The following is a 19687-nucleotide window of genomic DNA, read 5'->3' as shown; positions in this document are numbered from 1 at the left end:
TGACTGAAGAAAAAGTTGTCTGTCAAACACCCATAAAACTGTAGTTCCTGGTAAACTGATGGAGATTTTTACATGGCCGACAACAGTTTGCGTGTCATACCTACCTACTGCAAATCCCAGCTTGACGTGACTCTGGCAGGCTCGCAGGTCCTCGTTAGTATAGTGGACAGTATCTCCGCCTGTCACGCGGAAGACCGGGGTTCGATTCCCCGACGGGGAGTGAGCAGTCTCCTTCTCTGCTCTGCCTTTTACCTGGAATGACCACACACCCTTTAATCGCACGCTACGTGCATTTCTTGCACGGAGTCCATCATTCAAAAAGACCCTGTGGAATTTCTCCCCCACATCCTAGTCAATCTAATAATCTAGTCCTATAATGGGCTTGAAAAAACATCAATTCCACCTGTGCGCTCACAAGTCAAAAATGTCTTCTAGGCAAGAGCTCCCATGAGAAGAGATGCTAGTCCAAGAGAACTCTGCTTGTCCAGCGTTTTCTCCGCTTTACTTGCGTCCCTATTGACAAATAAGTCTCTTGGCTTTGTCTTCTGTAGGTTGTGTGCTAGCCAGACAAAGAACATCAAAGAGCTTGTCAACAAGAAGATCAGCTCCCACGAGAAGAGATGCTGTCTCGAGATCACAATTTGGATTGTCAATATAACCATAACTGGGGGAATGCTTGAAAAATTACACAAATGGGAGTTCCCCGCTTCTCACTAGTGCTACATGATCTGTCATAGCAGTCCTCAAATGTAAGAAGGCATCGAAATGCCCCTCTAATGAGGAGAGGGCACGCACGCTCCGTTTCCGTAGTGTAGTGGTTATCACGTTCGCCTAACACGCGAAAGGTCCCTGGTCCGAAACCAGGCGGAAACATGCTTCCTTGTTTCCCCATACAAAAGTGTCTGCCTGCAGGCATTGCTTTATCTTGTGGGGTTGTACTGCTGTTTGGGACACACAGGAGAGAAAGTACTCAAACCTTGTTCAGGGCTCTGACGTTTGTAACCTTTGGATGCTCATGTTGCTAAAAAGTTGTCTATAGCCCAAATTTCAGAAAATTTCACACAAATCAACATGTCTAGAGTCACCATATTTACTGAAGATGCAGGCACAGACTAAGGTCTTGGAAATGAGTGGCTCTAGCTGGCCTGCACAGGACTTGGGCCTATTTTCAGCCAATGCACAACGCGATGAAACACATGGCCTCTTTAGGCAACATTTCTGCTGCTCGAGGTTCTGGGGTTCTTAGGGCAGCATATGTTGTGCTGCGCTTGCTTCAGAGAACTCCTAAATGTCAAAAGTTTAAGTGAGCCTAACATGGAGACTATAGTTCAGATTCCTTGCTAGCGAGCGTCTGTCTCTTCTTCATGGCTCCTTCCGTTCAAGGACATGATAGTAACATGCCATCAGATTTGTCAGATTGGCCAGATTACTCATTGAGACACATTGCAAAGCCAAGCAAGTCATCGCCACCGTTTCCGTAGTGTAGTGGTTATCACGTTCGCCTCACACGCGAAAGGTCCCCGGTCCGAAACCGGGCGGAAACATGGATGTTTTGCTTCTTTGGTCACAAGGGAAATGATGTTCACTGTTTAGACAACTCTGCTTGTCCAGCATTTTCTCTGTTTTACTTGCGTCCCTATTGAGAAATAAGTCTCCTAGTTTTGTCTTCTGTAGGTTGTGTGCTAGCCAAGCAAAGGACATCAAAGAGCTTGTCAACCAGAAGCTCGGGGTCTTCAGTGGTGGCAACAGAATTAGAAGTGAGAAGAGTACAAGGGGAATTGTTGACTTGAGTAAAGATGGCCAATGAAAGACATAGCGGGACGCTGAAGTGGAAAGTGCAGCAGAAGAGCATGAGCCAGGTTTGGTGCGGCATGAAGACCACGCGCAGATGAGATCAGTCAACAGAAGAGGAGTGGAATTGACTGGGCCACTAACTTGTTCTTTAAGTCCTTAGACTCTCATGCTAGCGTGTGCTAATGCTAATGTACCTGTGGAGCAAAGGGCAAGAAAGCCAAATGAGGTTCCACTGAGACTTGAACTCAGATCACTGGAGTCAAAGTCCAGAGTGCTCACCATTACACCATGGAACCCTGCTGACTGAAGAAAAAAGTTGTCTGTCAAACACCCATAAAACTGTAGTTCCTGGTAAACTGATGGAGATTTTTACATGGCCGACAACAGTTTGCGTGTCATACCTACCTACTGCAAATCCCAGCTTGACGTGACTCTGGCAGAGGCTCGCAGGTCCTCGTTAGTATAGTGGACAGTATCTCCGCCTGTCACGCGGAAGACCGGGGTTCGATTCCCCGACGGGAGTGAGCAGTCTCCTTCTCTGCTCTGCCTTTTACCTGGAATGACCACACACCCTTTAATCGCACGCTACGTGCATTTCTTGCACGGAGTCCATCATTCAAAAAGACCCTGTGGAATTTCTCCCCCACATCCTAGTCAATCTAATAATCTAGTCCTATAATGGGCTTGAAAAAAACATCAATTCCACCTGTGCGCTCACAAGTCAAAAATGTCTTCTAGGCAAGAGCTCCCATGAGAAGAGATGCTAGTCCAAGAGAACTCTGCTTGTCCAGCGTTTTCTCCGCTTTACTTGCGTCCCTATTGACAAATAAGTCTCTTGGCTTTGTCTTCTGTAGGTTGTGTGCTAGCCAGACAAAGAACATCAAAGAGCTTGTCAACAAGAAGATCAGCTCCCACGAGAAGAGATGCTGTCTCGAGATCACAATTTGGATTGTCAATATAACCATAACTGGGGGAATGCTTGAAAAATTACACAAATGGGAGTTCCCCGCTTCTCACTAGTGCTACATGATCTGTCATAGCAGTCCTCAAATGTAAGAAGGCATCGAAATGCCCCTCTAATGAGGAGAGGGCACGCACGCTCCGTTTCCGTAGTGTAGTGGTTATCACGTTCGCCTAACACGCGAAAGGTCCCTGGTCCGAAACCAGGCGGAAACATGCTTCCTGTTTCCCCATACAAAAGTGTCTGCCTGCAGGCATTGCTTTATCTTGTGGGGTTGTACTGCTGTTTGGGACACACAGGAGAGAAAGTACTCAAACCTTGTTCAGGGCTGTGACGTTTGTAACCTTTGGATGCTCATGTTGCTAAAAAGTTGTCTATAGCCCAAATTTCAGAAAATTTCACACAAATCAACATGTCTAGAGTCACCATATTTACTGAAGATGCAGGCACAGACTAAGGTCTTGGAAATGAGTGGCTCTAGCTGGCCTGCACAGGACTTGGGCCTATTTTCAGCCAATGCACAACGCGATGAAACACATGGCCTCTTTAGGCAACATTTCTGCTGCTCGAGGTTCTGGGGTTCTTAGGCAGCATATGTTGTGCTGCGCTTGCTTCAGAGAACTCCTAAATGTCAAAGTTTAAGTGAGCCTAACATGGAGACTATAGTTCAGATTCCTTGCTAGCGAGCGTCTGTCTCTTCTTCATGGCTCCTTCCGTTCAAGGACATGATAGTAACATGCCATCAGATTTGTCAGATTGGCCAGATTACTCATTGAGACACATTGCAAAGCCAAGCAAGTCATCGCCCACCGTTTCCGTAGTGTAGTGGTTATCACGTTCGCCTCACACGCGAAAGTCCCCGTCCGAAACCGGGCGGAAACATGGATGTTTTGCTTCTTTGGTCACAAGGGAAATGATGTTCACTGTTTAGACAACTCTGCTTGTCCAGCATTTTCTCTGTTTTACTTGCGTCCCTATTGAGAAATAAGTCTCCTAGTTTTGTCTTCTGTAGGTTGTGTGCTAGCCAAGCAAAGGACATCAAAGAGCTTGTCAACCAGAAGCTCGGGGTCTTCAGTGGTGGCAACAGAATTAGAAGTGAGAAGAGTACAAGGGGAATTGTTGACTTGAGTAAAGATGGCCAATGAAAGACATAGCGGACGCTGAAGTGGAAAGTGCAGCAGAAGAGCATGAGCCAGATTTGGTGCGGCATGAAGACCACGCGCAGATGAGATCAGTCAACAGAAGAGGAGTGGAATTGACTGGGCCACTAACTTGTTCTTTAAGTCCTTAGACTCTCATGCTAGCGTGTGCTAATGCTAATGTACCTGTGGAGCAAAGGGCAAGAAAGCCAAATGAGGTTCCACTGAGACTTGAACTCAGATCACTGGAGTCAAAGTCCAGAGTGCTCACCATTACACCATGGAACCCTGCTGACTGAAGAAAAAAGTTGTCTGTCAAACACCCATAAAACTGTAGTTCCTGGTAAACTGATGGAGATTTTTACATGGCCGACAACAGTTTGCGTGTCATACCTACCTACTGCAAATCCCAGCTTGACGTGACTCTGGCAGAGGCTCGCAGGTCCTCGTTAGTATAGTGGACAGTATCTCCGCCTGTCACGCGGAAGACCGGGTTCGATTCCCCGACGGGGAGTGAGCAGTCTCCTTCTCTGCTCTGCCTTTTACCTGGAATGACCACACACCCTTTAATCGCACGCTACGTGCATTTCTTGCACGGAGTCCATCATTCAAAAAGACCCTGTGGAATTTCTCCCCCACATCCTAGTCAATCTAATAATCTAGTCCTATAATGGGCTTGAAAAAACATCAATTCCACCTGTGCGCTCACAAGTCAAAAATGTCTTCTAGGCAAGAGCTCCCATGAGAAGAGATGCTAGTCCAAGAGAACTCTGCTTGTCCAGCGTTTTCTCCGCTTTACTTGCGTCCCTATTGACAAATAAGTCTCTTGGCTTTGTCTTCTGTAGGTTGTGTGCTAGCCAGACAAAGAACATCAAAGAGCTTGTCAACAAGAAGATCAGCTCCCACGAGAAGAGATGCTGTCTCGAGATCACAATTTGGATTGTCAATATAACCATAACTGGGGGAATGCTTGAAAAATTACATCATTCAAATGGAGTTCCCCGCTTCTCACTAGTGCTACATGATCTGTCATAGCAGTCCTCAAATGTAAGAAGGCATCGAAATGCCCCTCTAATGAGGAGAGGGCACGCACGCTCCGTTTCCGTAGTGTAGTGGTTATCACGTTCGCCTAACACGCGAAAGGTCCCTGGTCCGAAACCAGCGGAAACATGCTTCCTGTTTCCCCATACAAAAGTGTCTGCCTGCAGGCATTGCTTATCTTGTGGGTTGTACTGCTGTTTGGGACACACAGGAGAGAAAGTACTCAAACCTTGTTCAGGGCTGTGACGTTTGTAACCTTTGGATGCTCATGTTGCTAAAAAGTTGTCTATAGCCCAAATTTCAGAAAATTTCACACAAATCAACATGTCTAGAGTCACCATATTTACTGAAGATGCAGGCACAGACTAAGGTCTTGGAAATGAGTGGCTCTAGCTGGCCTGCACAGGACTTGGGCCTATTTTCAGCCAATGCACAACGCGATGAAACACATGGCCTCTTTAGGCAACATTTCTGCTGCTCGAGGTTCTGGGTTCTTAGGGCAGCATATGTTGTGCTGCGCTTGCTTCAGAGAACTCCTAAATGTCAAAAGTTTAAGTGAGCCTAACATGGAGACTATAGTTCAGATTCCTTGCTAGCGAGCGTCTGTCTCTTCTTCATGGCTCCTTCCGTTCAAGGACATGATAGTAACATGCCATCAGATTTGTCAGATTGGCCAGATTACTCATTGAGACACATTGCAAAGCCAAGCAAGTCATCGCCACCGTTTCCGTAGTGTATGGTTATCACGTTCGCCTCACACGCGAAAGGTCCCCGGTCCGAAACCGGGCGGAAACATGGATGTTTTGCTTCTTTGGTCACAAGGGAAATGATGTTCACTGTTTAGACAACTCTGCTTGTCCAGCATTTCTCTGTTTTACTTGCGTCCCTATTGAGAAATAAGTCTCCTAGTTTTGTCTTCTGTAGGTTGTGTGCTAGCCAAGCAAAGGACATCAAAGAGCTTGTCAACCAGAAGCTCGGGGTCTTCAGTGGTGGCAACAGAATTAGAAGTGAGAAGAGTACAAGGGGAATTGTTGACTTGAGTAAAGATGGCCAATGAAAGACATAGCGGGACGCTGAAGTGGAAAGTGCAGCAGAAGAGCATGAGCCAGGTTTGGTGCGGCATGAAGACCACGCGCAGATGAGATCAGTCAACAGAAGAGGAGTGGAATTGACTGGCCACTAACTTGTTCTTTAAGTCCTTAGACTCTCATGCTAGCGTGTGCTAATGCTAATGTACCTGTGGAGCAAAGGGCAAGAAAGCCAAATGAGGTTCCACTGAGACTTGAACTCAGATCACTGGAGTCAAAGTCCAGAGTGCTCACCATTACACCATGGAACCCTGCTGACTGAAGAAAAAAGTTGTCTGTCAAACACCCATAAAACTGTAGTTCCTGGTAAACTGATGGAGATTTTTACATGGCCGACAACAGTTTGCGTGTCATACCTACCTACTGCAAATCCCAGCTTGACGTGACTCTGGCAGCGGCTCGCAGGTCCTCGTTAGTATAGTGGACAGTATCTCCGCCTGTCACGCGGAAGACCGGGGTTCGATTCCCCGACGGGGAGTGAGCAGTCTCCTTCTCTGCTCTGCCTTTTACCTGGAATGACCACACACCCTTTAATCGCACGCTACGTGCATTTCTTGCACGGAGTCCATCATTCAAAAAGACCCTGTGGAATTTCTCCCCCACATCCTAGTCAATCTAATAATCTAGTCCTATAATGGGCTTGAAAAACATCAATTCCACCTGTGCGCTCACAAGTCAAAAATGTCTTCTAGGCAAGAGCTCCCATGAGAAGAGATGCTAGTCCAAGAGAACTCTGCTTGTCCAGCGTTTTCTCCGCTTTACTTGCTCCCTATTGACAAATAAGTCTCTTGGCTTTGTCTTCTGTAGGTTGTGTGCTAGCCAGACAAAGAACATCAAAGAGCTTGTCAACAAGAAGATCAGCTCCCACGAGAAGAGATGCTGTCTCGAGATCACAATTTGGATTGTCAATATAACCATAACTGGGGAATGCTTGAAAAATTACACAAATGGGAGTTCCCCGCTTCTCACTAGTGCTACATGATCTGTCATAGCAGTCCTCAAATGTAAGAAGGCATCGAAATGCCCCTCTAATGAGGAGAGGGCACGCACGCTCCGTTTCCGTAGTGTAGTGGTTATCACGTTCGCCTAACACGCGAAAGGTCCCTGGTCCGAAACCAGGCGAAACATGCTTCCTTGTTTCCCCATACAAAAGTGTCTGCCTGCAGGCATTGCTTTATCTTGTGGGTTGTACTGCTGTTTGGGACACACAGGAGAGAAAGTACTCAAACCTTGTTCAGGGCTGTGACGTTTGTAACCTTTGGATGCTCATGTTGCTAAAAAGTTGTCTATAGCCCAAATTTCAGAAAATTTCACACAAATCAACATGTCTAGAGTCACCATATTTACTGAAGATGCAGGCACAGACTAAGGTCTTGGAAATGAGTGGCTCTAGCTGGCCTGCACAGGACTTGGGCCTATTTTCAGCCAATGCACAACGCGATGAAACACATGGCCTCTTTAGGCAACATTTCTGCTGCTCGAGGTTCTGGGTTCTTAGGGCAGCATATGTTGTGCTGCGCTTGCTTCAGAGAACTCCTAAATGTCAAAGTTTAAGTGAGCCTAACATGGAGACTATAGTTCAGATTCCTTGCTAGCGAGCGTCTGTCTCTTCTTCATGGCTCCTTCCGTTCAAGGACATGATAGTAACATGCCATCAGATTTGTCAGATTGGCCAGATTACTCATTGAGACACATTGCAAAGCCAAGCAAGTCATCGCTCACCGTTTCCGTAGTGTAGTGGTTATCACGTTCGCCTCACACGCGAAGGTCCCGGTCCGAAACCGGGCGGAAACATGGATGTTTGCTTCTTTGGTCACAAGGGAAATGATGTTCACTGTTTAGACAACTCTGCTTGTCCAGCATTTTCTCTGTTTTACTTGCGTCCCTATTGAGAAATAAGTCTCCTAGTTTGTCTTCTGTAGGTTGTTGCTAGCCAAGCAAAGGACATCAAAGAGCTTGTCAACCAGAAGCTCGGGTCTTCAGTGGTGGCAACAGAATTAGAAGTGAGAAGAGTACAAGGGGAATTGTTGACTTGAGTAAAGATGGCCAATGAAAGACATAGCGGGACGCTGAAGTGGAAAGTGCAGCAGAAGAGCATGAGCCAGTTTGGTGCGCATGAAGACCACGCGCAGATGAGATCAGTCAACAGAAGAGGAGTGGAATTGACTGGGCCACTAACTTGTTCTTTAAGTCCTTAGACTCTCATGCTAGCGTGTGCTAATGCTAATGTACCTGTGGAGCAAAGGGCAAGAAAGCCAAATGAGGTTCCACTGAGACTTGAACTCAGATCACTGGAGTCAAAGTCCAGAGTGCTCACCATTACACCATGGAACCCTGCTGACTGAAGAAAAAAGTTGTCTGTCAAACACCCATAAAACTGTAGTTCCTGGTAAACTGATGGAGATTTTACATGGCCGACAACAGTTTGCGTGTCATACCTACCTACTGCAAATCCCAGCTTGACGTGACTCTGGCAGAGGCTCGCAGGTCCTCGTTAGTATAGTGGACAGTATCTCCGCCTGTCACGCGGAAGACCGGGGTTCGATTCCCCGACGGGGAGTGAGCAGTCTCCTTCTCTGCTCTGCCTTTTACCTGGAATGACCACACACCCTTTAATCGCACGCTACGTGCATTTCTTGCACGGAGTCCATCATTCAAAAAGACCCTGTGGAATTTCTCCCCCACATCCTAGTCAATCTAATAATCTAGTCCTATAATGGGCTTGAAAAAACATCAATTCCACCTGTGCGCTCACAAGTCAAAAATGTCTTCTAGGCAAGAGCTCCCATGAGAAGAGATGCTAGTCCAAGAGAACTCTGCTTGTCCAGCGTTTTCTCCGCTTTACTTGCGTCCCTATTGACAAATAAGTCTCTTGGCTTTGTCTTCTGTAGGTTGTGTGCTAGCCAGACAAAGAACATCAAAGAGCTTGTCAACAAGAAGATCAGCTCCCACGAGAAGAGATGCTGTCTCGAGATCACAATTTGGATTGTCAATATAACCATAACTGGGGAATGCTTGAAAAATTACACAAATGGGAGTTCCCCGCTTCTCACTAGTGCTACATGATCTGTCATAGCAGTCCTCAAATGTAAGAAGGCATCGAAATGCCCCTCTAATGAGGAGAGGGCACGCACGCTCCGTTTCCGTAGTGTAGTGGTTATCACGTTCGCCTAACACGCGAAAGGTCCCTGGTCCGAAACCAGGCGGAAACATGCTTCCTTGTTCCCCATACAAAAGTGTCTGCCTGCAGGCATTGCTTTATCTTGTGGGGTTGTACTGCTGTTTGGGACACACAGGAGAGAAAGTACTCAAACCTTGTTCAGGGCTTGACGTTTGTAACCTTTGGATGCTCATGTTGCTAAAAAGTTGTCTATAGCCCAAATTTCAGAAAATTCACACAAATCAACATGTCTAGAGTCACCATATTTACTGAAGATGCAGGCACAGACTAAGGTCTTGGAAATGAGTGCTCTAGCTGGCCTGCACAGACTTGGGCCTATTTTCAGCCAATGCACAACGCGATGAAACACATGGCCTCTTTAGGCAACATTCTGCTGCTCGAGGTTCTGGGTTCTTAGGGCAGCATATGTTGTGCTGCGCTTGCTTCAGAGAACTCCTAAATGTCAAAAGTTTAAGTGAGCCTAACATGGAGACTATAGTTCAGATTCCTTGCTAGCGAGCGTCTGTCTCTTCTTCATGGCTCCTTCCGTTCAAGGACATGATAGTAACATGCCATCAGATTTGTCAGATTGGCCAGATTACTCATTGAGACACATTGCAAAGCCAAGCAAGTCATCGCTCACCGTTTCCGTAGTGTAGTGGTTATCACGTTCGCCTCACACGCGAAAGTCCCCGGTCCGAAACCGGGCGGAAACATGGATGTTTTGCTTCTTTGGTCACAAGGGAAATGATGTTCACTGTTTAGACAACTCTGCTTGTCCAGCATTTTCTCTGTTTTACTTGCGTCCCTATTGAGAAATAAGTCTCCTAGTTTGTCTTCTGTAGGTTGTTGCTAGCCAAGCAAAGGACATCAAAGAGCTTGTCAACCAGAAGCTCGGGGTCTTCAGTGGTGGCAACAGAATTAGAAGTGAGAAGAGTACAAGGGAATTGTTGACTTGAGTAAAGATGGCCAATGAAAGACATAGCGGGACGCTGAAGTGGAAAGTGCAGCAGAAGAGCATGAGCCAGGTTTGGTGCGGCATGAAGACCACGCGCAGATGAGATCAGTCAACAGAAGAGGAGTGGAATTGACTGGGCCACTAACTTGTTCTTTAAGTCCTTAGACTCTCATGCTAGCGTGTGCTAATGCTAATGTACCTGTGGAGCAAAGGGCAAGAAAGCCAAATGAGGTTCCACTGAGACTTGAACTCAGATCACTGGAGTCAAAGTCCAGAGTGCTCACCATTACACCATGGAACCCTGCTGACTGAAGAAAAAAGTTGTCTGTCAAACACCCATAAAACTGTAGTTCCTGGTAAACTGATGGAGATTTTTACATGGCCGACAACAGTTTGCGTGTCATACCTACCTACTGCAAATCCCAGCTTGACGTGACTCTGGCAGCGCTCGCAGGTCCTCGTTAGTATAGTGGACAGTATCTCCGCCTGTCACGCGGAAGACCGGGTTCGATTCCCCGACGGGGAGTGAGCAGTCTCCTTCTCTGCTCTGCCTTTTACCTGGAATGACCACACACCCTTTAATCGCACGCTACGTGCATTTCTTGCACGGAGTCCATCATTCAAAAAGACCCTGTGGAATTTCTCCCCCACATCCTAGTCAATCTAATAATCTAGTCCTATAATGGCTTGAAAAAACATCAATTCCACCTGTGCGCTCACAAGTCAAAAATGTCTTCTAGGCAAGAGCTCCCATGAGAAGAGATGCTAGTCCAAGAGAACTCTGCTTGTCCAGCGTTTCTCCGCTTTACTTGCGTCCCTATTGACAAATAAGTCTCTTGGCTTGTCTTCTGTAGGTTGTGTGCTAGCCAGACAAAGAACATCAAAGAGCTTGTCAACAAGAAGATCAGCTCCCACGAGAAGAGATGCTGTCTCGAGATCACAATTTGGATTGTCAATATAACCATAACTGGGGAATGCTTGAAAATTACACAAATGGAGTTCCCCGCTTCTCACTAGTGCTACATGATCTGTCATAGCAGTCCTCAAATGTAAGAAGGCATCGAAATGCCCCTCTAATGAGGAGAGGGCACGCACGCTCCGTTTCCGTAGTGTAGTGGTTATCACGTTCGCCTAACACGCGAAAGGTCCCTGGTCCGAAACCAGGCGGAAACATGCTTCCTTGTTTCCCCATACAAAAGTGTCTGCCTGCAGGCATTGCTTTATCTTGTGGGGTTGTACTGCTGTTTGGGACACACAGGAGAGAAAGTACTCAAACCTTGTTCAGGGCTGTGACGTTTGTAACCTTTGGATGCTCATGTTGCTAAAAAGTTGTCTATAGCCCAAATTTCAGAAAATTTCACACAAATCAACATGTCTAGAGTCACCATATTTACTGAAGATGCAGGCACAGACTAAGGTCTTGGAAATGAGTGGCTCAGCTGGCCTGCACAGGACTTGGGCCTATTTTCAGCCAATGCACAACGCGATGAAACACATGGCCTCTTTAGGCAACATTTCTGCTGCTCGAGGTTCTGGGGTTCTTAGGGCAGCATATGTTGTGCTGCGCTTGCTTCAGAGAACTCCTAAATGTCAAAAGTTTAAGTGAGCCTAACATGAGACTATAGTTCAGATTCCTTGCTAGCGAGCGTCTGTCTCTTCTTCATGGCTCCTTCCGTCAAGGACATGATAGTAACATGCCATCAGATTTGTCAGATTGGCCAGATTACTCATTGAGACACATTGCAAAGCCAAGCAAGTCATCGCTCACCGTTTCCGTAGTGTAGTGGTTATCACGTTCGCCTCACACGCGAAAGGTCCCCGGTCCGAAACCGGGCGGAAACATGGATGTTTTGCTTCTTTGGTCACAAGGGAAATGATGTTCACTGTTTAGACAACTCTGCTTGTCCAGCATTTTCTCTGTTTTACTTGCGTCCCTATTGAGAAATAAGTCTCCTAGTTTTGTCTTCTGTAGGTGTGTGCTAGCCAAGCAAAGGACATCAAAGAGCTTGTCAACCAGAAGCTCGGGTCTTCAGTGGTGGCAACAGAATTAGAAGTGAGAAGAGTACAAGGGAATTGTTGACTTGAGTAAAGATGGCCAATGAAAGACATAGCGGGACGCTGAAGTGGAAAGTGCAGCAGAAGAGCATGAGCCAGGTTTGGTGCGGCATGAAGACCACGCGCAGATGAGATCAGTCAACAGAAGAGGAGTGGAATTGACTGGGCCACTAACTTGTTCTTTAAGTCCTTAGACTCTCATGCTAGCGTGTGCTAATGCTAATGTACCTGTGGAGCAAAGGGCAAGAAAGCCAAATGAGGTTCCACTGAGACTTGAACTCAGATCACTGGAGTCAAAGTCCAGAGTGCTCACCATTACACCATGGAACCCTGCTGACTGAAGAAAAAAGTTGTCTGTCAAACACCCATAAAACTGTAGTTCCTGGTAAACTGATGGAGATTTTACATGGCCGACAACAGTTTGCGTGTCATACCTACCTACTGCAAATCCCAGCTTGACGGACTCTGCAGCGCCTCGCAGTCCTCTTAGTATAGTGGACAGTATCTCCGCCTGTCACGCGGAAGACCGGGTTCGATTCCCCGACGGGAGTGAGCAGTCTCCTTCTCTGCTCTGCCTTTACCTGGAATGACCACACACCCTTAATCGCACGCTACGTGCATTTCTTGCACGGAGTCCATCATTCAAAAGACCCTGTGGAATTCTCCCCACATCCTAGTCAATCTAATAATCTAGTCCTATAATGGCTTGAAAAAACATCAATTCCACCTGTGCGCTCACAAGTCAAAAATGTCTTCTAGGCAAGAGCTCCCATGAGAAGAGATGCTAGTCCAAGAGAACTCTGCTGTCCAGCGTTTTCTCCGCTTTACTTGCGTCCCTATTGACAAATAAGTCTCTTGGCTTGTCTTCTGTAGGTTGTGTGCTAGCCAGACAAAGAACATCAAAGAGCTTGTCAACAAGAAGATCACTCCCAGAGAAGAGATGCTGTCTCGAGATCACAATTTGGATTGTCAATATAACCATAACTGGGGGAATGCTTGAAAAATTACACAAATGGGAGTTCCCCGCTTCTCACTAGTGCTACATGATCTGTCATACGTCCTCAAATGTAAGAAGGCATCGAAATGCCCCTCTAATGAGGAGAGGCACGCACGCTCCGTTTCCGTAGTGTAGTGGTTATCACGTTCGCCTAACACGCGAAAGTCCCTGGTCCGAAACCAGGCGGAAACATGCTTCCTGTTTCCCCATACAAAAGTGTCTGCCTGCAGGCATTGCTTATCTTGTGGGGTTGTACTGCTGTTTGGGACACACAGGAGAGAAAGTACTCAAACCTTGTTCAGGGCTGACGTTTGTAACCTTTGGATGCTCATGTTGCTAAAAAGTGTCTATAGCCCAAATTTCAGAAAATTCACACAAATCAACATGTCTAGAGTCACCATATTTACTGAAGATGCAGGCACAGACTAAGGTCTGGAAATGAGTGGCTCCAGCTGGCCTGCACAGACTGGGCCTATTTCAGCCAATGCACAACGCGATGAAACACATGGCCTCTTTAGGCAACATTTCTGCTGCTCGAGTCTGGGGTTCTTAGGCAGCATATGTTGTGCTGCGCTTGCTTCAGAGAACTCCTAAATGTCAAAAGTTAAGTGAGCCAACATGAGACTATATTCAGATCCTTGCTAGCGAGCGTCTGTCTCTCTCATGGCTCCTTCCGTTCAAGGACATGATAGTAACATGCCATCAGATTGTCAGATTGGCCAGATTACTCATTGAGACACATTGCAAAGCCAAGCAAGTCATCGCTCACCGTTTCCGTAGTGTAGTGTTATCACGTTCGCCTCACACGCGAAAGGTCCCCGGTCCGAACCGGGCGGAAACATGGATGTTTGCTTCTTTGGTCACAAGGAAATGATGTTCACTGTTAGACAACTCTGCTTGTCCAGCATTTTCTCTGTTTTACTTGCGTCCCTATGAGAAATAAGTCTCCTAGTTTGTCTTCTGTAGGTTGTGTCTAGCCAAGCAAAGGACATCAAAGAGCTTGCAACCAAAGCCGGGTCTTCAGTGGTGGCAACAGAATTAGAAGTGAGAAGAGTACAAGGGGAATTGTTGACTTGAGTAAAGATGGCCAATGAAAGACATAGCGGGACGCTGAAGTGGAAAGTGCAGCAGAAGAGCATGAGCCAGGTTTGGTGCGGCATGAAGACCACGCGCAGATGAGATCAGTCAACAGAAGAGGAGTGGAATTGACTGGGCCACTAACTTGTTCTTTAAGTCCTTAGACTCTCATGCTAGCGTGTGCTAATGCTAATGTACCTGTGGAGCAAAGGGCAAGAAAGCCAAATGAGGTTCCACTGAGACTTGAACTCAGATCACTGGAGTCAAAGTCCAGAGTGCTCACCATTACACCATGGAACCCTGCTGACTGAAGAAAAAGTTGTCTGTCAAACACCCATAAAACTGTAGTTCCTGGTAAACTGATGGAGATTTTTACATGGCCGACAACAGTTTGCGTGTCATACCTACCTACTGCAAATCCCAGCTTGACGTGACTCTGGCAGCGCTCGCAGGTCCTCGTTAGTATAGTGGACAGTATCTCCGCCTGTCACGCGGAAGACCGGGGTTCGATTCCCCGACGGGGAGTGAGCAGTCTCCTTCTCTGCTCTGCCTTTTACCTGGAATGACCACACACCCTTTAATCGCACGCTACGTGCATTTCTTGCACGGAGTCCATCATTCAAAAAGACCCTGTGGAATTTCTCCCCCACATCCTAGTCAATCTAATAATCTAGTCCTATAATGGGCTTGAAAAACATCAATTCCACCTGTGCGCTCACAAGTCAAAAATGTCTTCTAGGCAAGAGCTCCCATGAGAAGAGATGCTAGTCCAAGAGAACTCTGCTTGTCCAGCGTTTTCTCCGCTTTACTTGCGTCCCTATTGACAAATAAGTCTCTTGGCTTTGTCTTCTGTAGGTTGTGTGCTAGCCAGACAAAGAACATCAAAGAGCTTGTCAACAAGAAGATCAGCTCCCACGAGAAGAGATGCTGTCTCGAGATCACAATTTGGATTGTCAATATAACCATAACTGGGGGAATGCTTGAAAAATTACACAAATGGGAGTTCCCCGCTTCTCACTAGTGCTACATGATCTGTCATAGCAGTCCTCAAATGTAAGAAGGCATCGAAATGCCCCTCTAATGAGGAGAGGGCACGCACGCTCCGTTTCCGTAGTGTAGTGGTTATCACGTTCGCCTAACACGCGAAAGGTCCCTGGTCCGAAACCAGGCGGAAAGTCTGTCTCTCATGCTTCCTTGTTTCCCCATACAAAAGTGTCTGCCTGCAGGCATTGCTTTATCTTGTGGGGTTGTACTGCTGTTTGGGACACACAGGAGAGAAAGTACTCAAACCTTGTTCAGGGCTGTGACGTTTGTAACCTTTGGATGCTCATGTTGCTAAAAAGTTGTCTATAGCCCAAATTTCAGAAAATTTCACACAAATCAACATGTCTAGAGTCACCATATTTACTGAAGATGCAGGCACAGACTAAGGTCTTGGAAATGAGTGGCTCTAGCTGGCCTGCACAGGACTTGGCCTATTTTCAGCCAATGCACAACGCGATGAAACACATGGCCTCTTTAGGCAACATTTCTGCTGCTCGAGGTTCTGGGGTTCTTAGGGCAGCATATGTGTGCTGCGCTTGCTTCAGAGAACTCCTAAATGTCAAAAGTTTAAGTGAGCCTAACATGGAGACTATAGTTCAGATTCCTTGCTAGCGAGCGTCTGTCTCTTCTTCATGGCTCCTTCCGTTCAAGGACATGATAGTAACATGCCATCAGATTTGTCAGATTGGCCAGATTACTCATTGAGACACATTGCAAAGCCAAGCAAGTCATCGCTCACCGTTTCCGTAGTGTAGTGGTTATCACGTTCGCCTCACACGCGAAAGGTCCCCGGTCCGAAACCGGGCGGAAACATGGATGTTTTGCTTCTTTGGTCACAAGGGAAATGATGTTCACTGTTTAGACAACTCTGCTTGTCCAGCATTTTCTCTGTTTACTTGCGTCCCTATTGAGAAATAAGTCTCCTAGTTTTGTCTTCTGTAGGTTGTGTGCTAGCCAAGCAAGGACATCAAAGAGCTTGTCAACCAGAAGCTCGGGTCTTCAGTGGTGGCAACAGAATTAGAAGTGAGAAGAGTACAAGGGGAATTGTTGACTTGAGTAAAGATGGCCAATGAAAGACATAGCGGGACGCTGAAGTGGAAAGTGCAGCAGAAGAGCATGAGCCAGGTTTGGTGCGGCATGAAGACCACGCGCAGATGAGATCAGTCAACAGAAGAGGAGTGGAATTGACTGGGCCACTAACTTGTTCTTTAAGTCCTTAGACTCTCATGCTAGCGTGTGCTAATGCTAATGTACCTGTGGAGCAAAGGGCAAAAGCCAAATGAGGTTCCACTGAGACTTGAACTCAGATCACTGGAGTCAAAGTCCAGAGTGCTCACCATTACACCATGGAACCCTGCTGACTGAAGAAAAAGTTGTCTGTCAAACACCCATAAAACTGTAGTTCCTGGTAAACTGATGGAGATTTTACATGGCCGACAACAGTTTGCGTGTCATACCTACCTACTGCAATCCCAGCTTGACGTGACTGGCAGCGCCTCGCAGGTCCTCGTTAGTATAGTGGACAGTATCTCCGCCTGTCACGCGGAAGACCGGGTTCGATTCCCCGACGGGAGTGAGCAGTCTCCTTCTCTGCTCTGCCTTTTACCTGGAATGACCACAACCCTTTAATCGCACGCTACGTGCATTTCTTGCACGGAGTCCATCATTCAAAAGACCCTGTGGAATTTCTCCCCCACATCCTAGTCAATCTAATAATCTAGTCCTATAATGGGCTTGAAAAACATCAATTCCACCTGTGCGCTCACAAGTCAAAAATGTCTTCTAGGCAAGAGCTCCATGAGAAGAGATGCTAGTCCAAGAGAACTCTGCTTGTCCAGCGTTTTCTCCGCTTTACTTGCGTCCCTATTGACAAATAAGTCTCTTGGCTTTGTCTTCTGTAGGTTGTGTGCTAGCCAGACAAAGAACATCAAAGAGCTTGTCAACAAGAAGATCAGCTCCCACGAGAAGAGATGCTGTCTCGAGATCACAATTTGGATTGTCAATATAACCATAACTGGGGAATGCTTGAAAAATTACACAAATGGGAGTTCCCCGCTTCTCACTAGTGCTACATGATCTGTCATAGCAGTCCTCAAATGTAGAAGGCATCGAAATGCCCCTCTAATGAGGAGAGGCACGCACGCTCCGTTTCCGTAGTGTAGTGGTTATCACGTTCGCCTAACACGCGAAAGGTCCCTGGTCCGAAACCAGGCGGAAACATGCTTCCTTGTTTCCCCATACAAAAGTGTCTGCCTGCAGGCATTGCTTTATCTTGTGGGGTTGTACTGCTGTTTGGGACACACAGGAGAGAAGTACTCAAACCTTGTTCAGGGCTGTGACGTTTGTAACCTTTGGATGCTCATGTTGCTAAAAAGTTGTCTATAGCCCAAATTTCAGAAAATTTCACACAAATCAACATGTCTAGAGTCACCATATTTACTGAAGATGCAGGCACAGACTAAGGTCTTGGAAATGAGTGGCTCTAGCTGGCTGCACAGGACTTGGGCCTATTTTCAGCCAATGCACAACGCGATGAAACACATGGCCTCTTTAGGCAACATTTCTGCTGCTCGAGGTTCTGGGGTTCTTAGGGCAGCATATGTTGTGCTGCGCTTGCTTCAGAACTCCTAAATGTCAAAGTTTAAGTGAGCCTAACATGGAGACTATAGTTCAGATTCCTTGCTAGCGAGCGTCTGTCTTTCTTCATGGCTCCTTCCGTTCAAGGACATGATAGTACATGCCATCAGATTTGTCAGATTGGCCAGATTACTCATTGAGACACATTGCAAAGCCAAGCAAGTCATCGCTCACCGTTTCCGTAGTGTAGGTTATCACGTTCGCCTCACACGCGAAAGGTCCCGGTCCGAAACCGGGCGGAAACATGGATGTTTTGCTTCTTTGGTCACAAGGGAAATGATGTTCACTGTTTAGACAACTCTGCTTGTCCAGCATTTTCTCTGTTTTACTTGCGTCCCTATTGAGAAATAAGTCTCCTAGTTTTGTCTTCTGTAGGTTGTGTGCTAGCCAAGCAAAGGACATCAAAGAGCTTGTCAACCAGAAGCTCGGGTCTTCAGTGGTGGCAACAGAATTAGAAGTGAGAAGAGTACAAGGGGAATTGTTGACTTGAGTAAAGATGGCCAATGAAAGACATAGCGGGACGCTGAAGTGGAAAGTGCAGCAGAAGAGCATGAGCCAGTTTGTGCGGCATGAAGACCACGCGCAGATGGATCAGTCAACAGAAGAGGAGTGGAATTGACTGGGCCACTAACTTGTTCTTTAAGTCCTTAGACTCTCATGCTAGCGTGTGCTAATGCTAATGTACCTGTGGAGCAAAGGGCAAAAGCCAAATGAGGTTCCACTGAGACTTGAACTCAGATCACTGGAGTCAAAGTCCAGAGTGCTCACCATTACACCATGGAACCCTGCTGACTGAAGAAAAAAGTTGTCTGTCAAACACCCATAAACTGTAGTTCCTGGTAAACTGATGGAGATTTTTACATGGCCGACAACAGTTTGCGTGTCATACCTACTGCAAATCCCAGCTTGACGTGACTCTGCAGCGCTCGCAGGTCCTCGTTAGTATAGTGGACAGTATCTCCGCCTGTCACGCGGAAGACCGGGGTTCGATTCCCCGACGGGAGTGAGCAGTCTCCTTCTCTGCTCTGCCTTTTACCTGAATGACCACACACCCTTTAATCGCACGCTACGTGCATTTCTTGCACGGAGTCCATCATTCAAAAAGACCTGTGGAATTTCTCCCCACATCCTAGTCAATCTAATAATCTAGTCCTAATGGGCTTGAAAAAACATCAATTCCACCTGTGCGCTCACAAGTCAAAAATGTCTTCTAGGCAAGAGCTCCCATGAGAAGAGATGCTAGTCCAAGAGAACTCTGCTTGTCCAGCGTTTTCTCCGCTTTACTTGCGTCCTATTGCAAATAAGTCTCTTGGCTTTGTCTTCTGTAGGTTGTGTGCTAGCCAGACAAAGAACATCAAAGAGCTTGTCAACAAGAAGATCAGCTCCACGAGAAGAGATGCTGTCTCGAGATCACAATTTGGATTGTCATATAACCATTAACTGGGGGAATGCTTGAAAATTACACAAATGGGAGTTCCCCGCTTCTCACTAGTGCTACATGATCTGTCATAGCAGTCCTCAAATGTAAGAAGCATCGAAATGCCCCTCTAATGAGGAGAGGGCACGCACGCTCCGTTTCCGTAGTGTGTGGTTATCACGTTCGCCCTAACACGCGAAAGGTCCCTGGTCCGAAACCAGGCGGAAATCCTTCCTTGTTTCCCCATACAAAGTGTCTGCCTGCAGGCATTGCTTTATCTTGTGGGTGTACTGCTGTTTGGGACACACAGGAGAGAAAG

The 19687-nt window shown here is 46.8% G+C and overlaps 34 non-coding genes across 34 annotated transcripts; 25 read left to right on the top strand and 9 right to left on the bottom strand.

Moving 5' to 3' along the window:
- Nucleotides 1-148: 148 nt before the first annotated feature.
- On the top strand, nucleotides 149-220 carry trnad-guc (transfer RNA aspartic acid (anticodon GUC)). The gene has a single exon. It is a non-coding gene; the product is annotated as a tRNA-Asp (tRNA).
- Nucleotides 221-800: 580 nt separating this feature from the next.
- Nucleotides 801-873, top strand: trnav-aac (transfer RNA valine (anticodon AAC)). The gene has a single exon. It is a non-coding gene; the product is annotated as a tRNA-Val (tRNA).
- Nucleotides 874-1471: 598 nt separating this feature from the next.
- Nucleotides 1472-1544, top strand: trnav-cac (transfer RNA valine (anticodon CAC)). The gene has a single exon. It is a non-coding gene; the product is annotated as a tRNA-Val (tRNA).
- A 474-nt stretch (nucleotides 1545-2018) lies between these two features.
- On the bottom strand, nucleotides 2019-2090 carry trnaq-uug (transfer RNA glutamine (anticodon UUG)). The gene has a single exon. It is a non-coding gene; the product is annotated as a tRNA-Gln (tRNA).
- Nucleotides 2091-2245: 155 nt separating this feature from the next.
- Nucleotides 2246-2316, top strand: trnad-guc (transfer RNA aspartic acid (anticodon GUC)). The gene has a single exon. It is a non-coding gene; the product is annotated as a tRNA-Asp (tRNA).
- Nucleotides 2317-2897: 581 nt separating this feature from the next.
- trnav-aac (transfer RNA valine (anticodon AAC)) lies at nucleotides 2898-2970 on the top strand. Its single transcript has one exon. It is a non-coding gene; the product is annotated as a tRNA-Val (tRNA).
- A 596-nt stretch (nucleotides 2971-3566) lies between these two features.
- Nucleotides 3567-3637, top strand: trnav-cac (transfer RNA valine (anticodon CAC)). Its single transcript has one exon. It is a non-coding gene; the product is annotated as a tRNA-Val (tRNA).
- A 473-nt stretch (nucleotides 3638-4110) lies between these two features.
- trnaq-uug (transfer RNA glutamine (anticodon UUG)) lies at nucleotides 4111-4182 on the bottom strand. Its single transcript has one exon. It is a non-coding gene; the product is annotated as a tRNA-Gln (tRNA).
- Nucleotides 4183-4337: 155 nt separating this feature from the next.
- trnad-guc (transfer RNA aspartic acid (anticodon GUC)) lies at nucleotides 4338-4408 on the top strand. The gene has a single exon. It is a non-coding gene; the product is annotated as a tRNA-Asp (tRNA).
- A 584-nt stretch (nucleotides 4409-4992) lies between these two features.
- trnav-aac (transfer RNA valine (anticodon AAC)) lies at nucleotides 4993-5064 on the top strand. Its single transcript has one exon. It is a non-coding gene; the product is annotated as a tRNA-Val (tRNA).
- A 594-nt stretch (nucleotides 5065-5658) lies between these two features.
- Nucleotides 5659-5730, top strand: trnav-cac (transfer RNA valine (anticodon CAC)). Its single transcript has one exon. It is a non-coding gene; the product is annotated as a tRNA-Val (tRNA).
- A 472-nt stretch (nucleotides 5731-6202) lies between these two features.
- On the bottom strand, nucleotides 6203-6274 carry trnaq-uug (transfer RNA glutamine (anticodon UUG)). The gene has a single exon. It is a non-coding gene; the product is annotated as a tRNA-Gln (tRNA).
- A 155-nt stretch (nucleotides 6275-6429) lies between these two features.
- On the top strand, nucleotides 6430-6501 carry trnad-guc (transfer RNA aspartic acid (anticodon GUC)). The gene has a single exon. It is a non-coding gene; the product is annotated as a tRNA-Asp (tRNA).
- Nucleotides 6502-7078: 577 nt separating this feature from the next.
- Nucleotides 7079-7150, top strand: trnav-aac (transfer RNA valine (anticodon AAC)). Its single transcript has one exon. It is a non-coding gene; the product is annotated as a tRNA-Val (tRNA).
- A 596-nt stretch (nucleotides 7151-7746) lies between these two features.
- On the top strand, nucleotides 7747-7817 carry trnav-cac (transfer RNA valine (anticodon CAC)). The gene has a single exon. It is a non-coding gene; the product is annotated as a tRNA-Val (tRNA).
- A 468-nt stretch (nucleotides 7818-8285) lies between these two features.
- Nucleotides 8286-8357, bottom strand: trnaq-uug (transfer RNA glutamine (anticodon UUG)). Its single transcript has one exon. It is a non-coding gene; the product is annotated as a tRNA-Gln (tRNA).
- Nucleotides 8358-8511: 154 nt separating this feature from the next.
- trnad-guc (transfer RNA aspartic acid (anticodon GUC)) lies at nucleotides 8512-8583 on the top strand. The gene has a single exon. It is a non-coding gene; the product is annotated as a tRNA-Asp (tRNA).
- A 579-nt stretch (nucleotides 8584-9162) lies between these two features.
- Nucleotides 9163-9235, top strand: trnav-aac (transfer RNA valine (anticodon AAC)). The gene has a single exon. It is a non-coding gene; the product is annotated as a tRNA-Val (tRNA).
- A 592-nt stretch (nucleotides 9236-9827) lies between these two features.
- On the top strand, nucleotides 9828-9899 carry trnav-cac (transfer RNA valine (anticodon CAC)). Its single transcript has one exon. It is a non-coding gene; the product is annotated as a tRNA-Val (tRNA).
- Nucleotides 9900-10370: 471 nt separating this feature from the next.
- On the bottom strand, nucleotides 10371-10442 carry trnaq-uug (transfer RNA glutamine (anticodon UUG)). The gene has a single exon. It is a non-coding gene; the product is annotated as a tRNA-Gln (tRNA).
- A 154-nt stretch (nucleotides 10443-10596) lies between these two features.
- trnad-guc (transfer RNA aspartic acid (anticodon GUC)) lies at nucleotides 10597-10667 on the top strand. The gene has a single exon. It is a non-coding gene; the product is annotated as a tRNA-Asp (tRNA).
- Nucleotides 10668-11241: 574 nt separating this feature from the next.
- trnav-aac (transfer RNA valine (anticodon AAC)) lies at nucleotides 11242-11314 on the top strand. The gene has a single exon. It is a non-coding gene; the product is annotated as a tRNA-Val (tRNA).
- Nucleotides 11315-11910: 596 nt separating this feature from the next.
- On the top strand, nucleotides 11911-11983 carry trnav-cac (transfer RNA valine (anticodon CAC)). Its single transcript has one exon. It is a non-coding gene; the product is annotated as a tRNA-Val (tRNA).
- Nucleotides 11984-12454: 471 nt separating this feature from the next.
- Nucleotides 12455-12526, bottom strand: trnaq-uug (transfer RNA glutamine (anticodon UUG)). Its single transcript has one exon. It is a non-coding gene; the product is annotated as a tRNA-Gln (tRNA).
- Nucleotides 12527-13313: 787 nt separating this feature from the next.
- trnav-aac (transfer RNA valine (anticodon AAC)) lies at nucleotides 13314-13385 on the top strand. Its single transcript has one exon. It is a non-coding gene; the product is annotated as a tRNA-Val (tRNA).
- A 578-nt stretch (nucleotides 13386-13963) lies between these two features.
- trnav-cac (transfer RNA valine (anticodon CAC)) lies at nucleotides 13964-14034 on the top strand. The gene has a single exon. It is a non-coding gene; the product is annotated as a tRNA-Val (tRNA).
- A 464-nt stretch (nucleotides 14035-14498) lies between these two features.
- Nucleotides 14499-14570, bottom strand: trnaq-uug (transfer RNA glutamine (anticodon UUG)). The gene has a single exon. It is a non-coding gene; the product is annotated as a tRNA-Gln (tRNA).
- A 153-nt stretch (nucleotides 14571-14723) lies between these two features.
- Nucleotides 14724-14795, top strand: trnad-guc (transfer RNA aspartic acid (anticodon GUC)). The gene has a single exon. It is a non-coding gene; the product is annotated as a tRNA-Asp (tRNA).
- Nucleotides 14796-15374: 579 nt separating this feature from the next.
- trnav-aac (transfer RNA valine (anticodon AAC)) lies at nucleotides 15375-15447 on the top strand. Its single transcript has one exon. It is a non-coding gene; the product is annotated as a tRNA-Val (tRNA).
- A 607-nt stretch (nucleotides 15448-16054) lies between these two features.
- On the top strand, nucleotides 16055-16127 carry trnav-cac (transfer RNA valine (anticodon CAC)). Its single transcript has one exon. It is a non-coding gene; the product is annotated as a tRNA-Val (tRNA).
- A 469-nt stretch (nucleotides 16128-16596) lies between these two features.
- On the bottom strand, nucleotides 16597-16668 carry trnaq-uug (transfer RNA glutamine (anticodon UUG)). Its single transcript has one exon. It is a non-coding gene; the product is annotated as a tRNA-Gln (tRNA).
- Nucleotides 16669-17461: 793 nt separating this feature from the next.
- On the top strand, nucleotides 17462-17534 carry trnav-aac (transfer RNA valine (anticodon AAC)). Its single transcript has one exon. It is a non-coding gene; the product is annotated as a tRNA-Val (tRNA).
- A 1130-nt stretch (nucleotides 17535-18664) lies between these two features.
- Nucleotides 18665-18736, bottom strand: trnaq-uug (transfer RNA glutamine (anticodon UUG)). The gene has a single exon. It is a non-coding gene; the product is annotated as a tRNA-Gln (tRNA).
- A 148-nt stretch (nucleotides 18737-18884) lies between these two features.
- Nucleotides 18885-18955, top strand: trnad-guc (transfer RNA aspartic acid (anticodon GUC)). Its single transcript has one exon. It is a non-coding gene; the product is annotated as a tRNA-Asp (tRNA).
- The last annotated feature ends 732 nt before the right edge of the window (nucleotides 18956-19687 follow it).

Source organism: Oreochromis niloticus, unplaced genomic scaffold, assembly GCF_001858045.2.
Source record: "Oreochromis niloticus isolate F11D_XX unplaced genomic scaffold, O_niloticus_UMD_NMBU tig00001108_pilon, whole genome shotgun sequence".
NCBI lineage: Eukaryota > Metazoa > Chordata > Actinopteri > Cichliformes > Cichlidae > Oreochromis > Oreochromis niloticus.
Note: the sequence above shows the minus strand (reverse complement) of the source record. Positions and strands in the feature narration are given on the sequence as shown.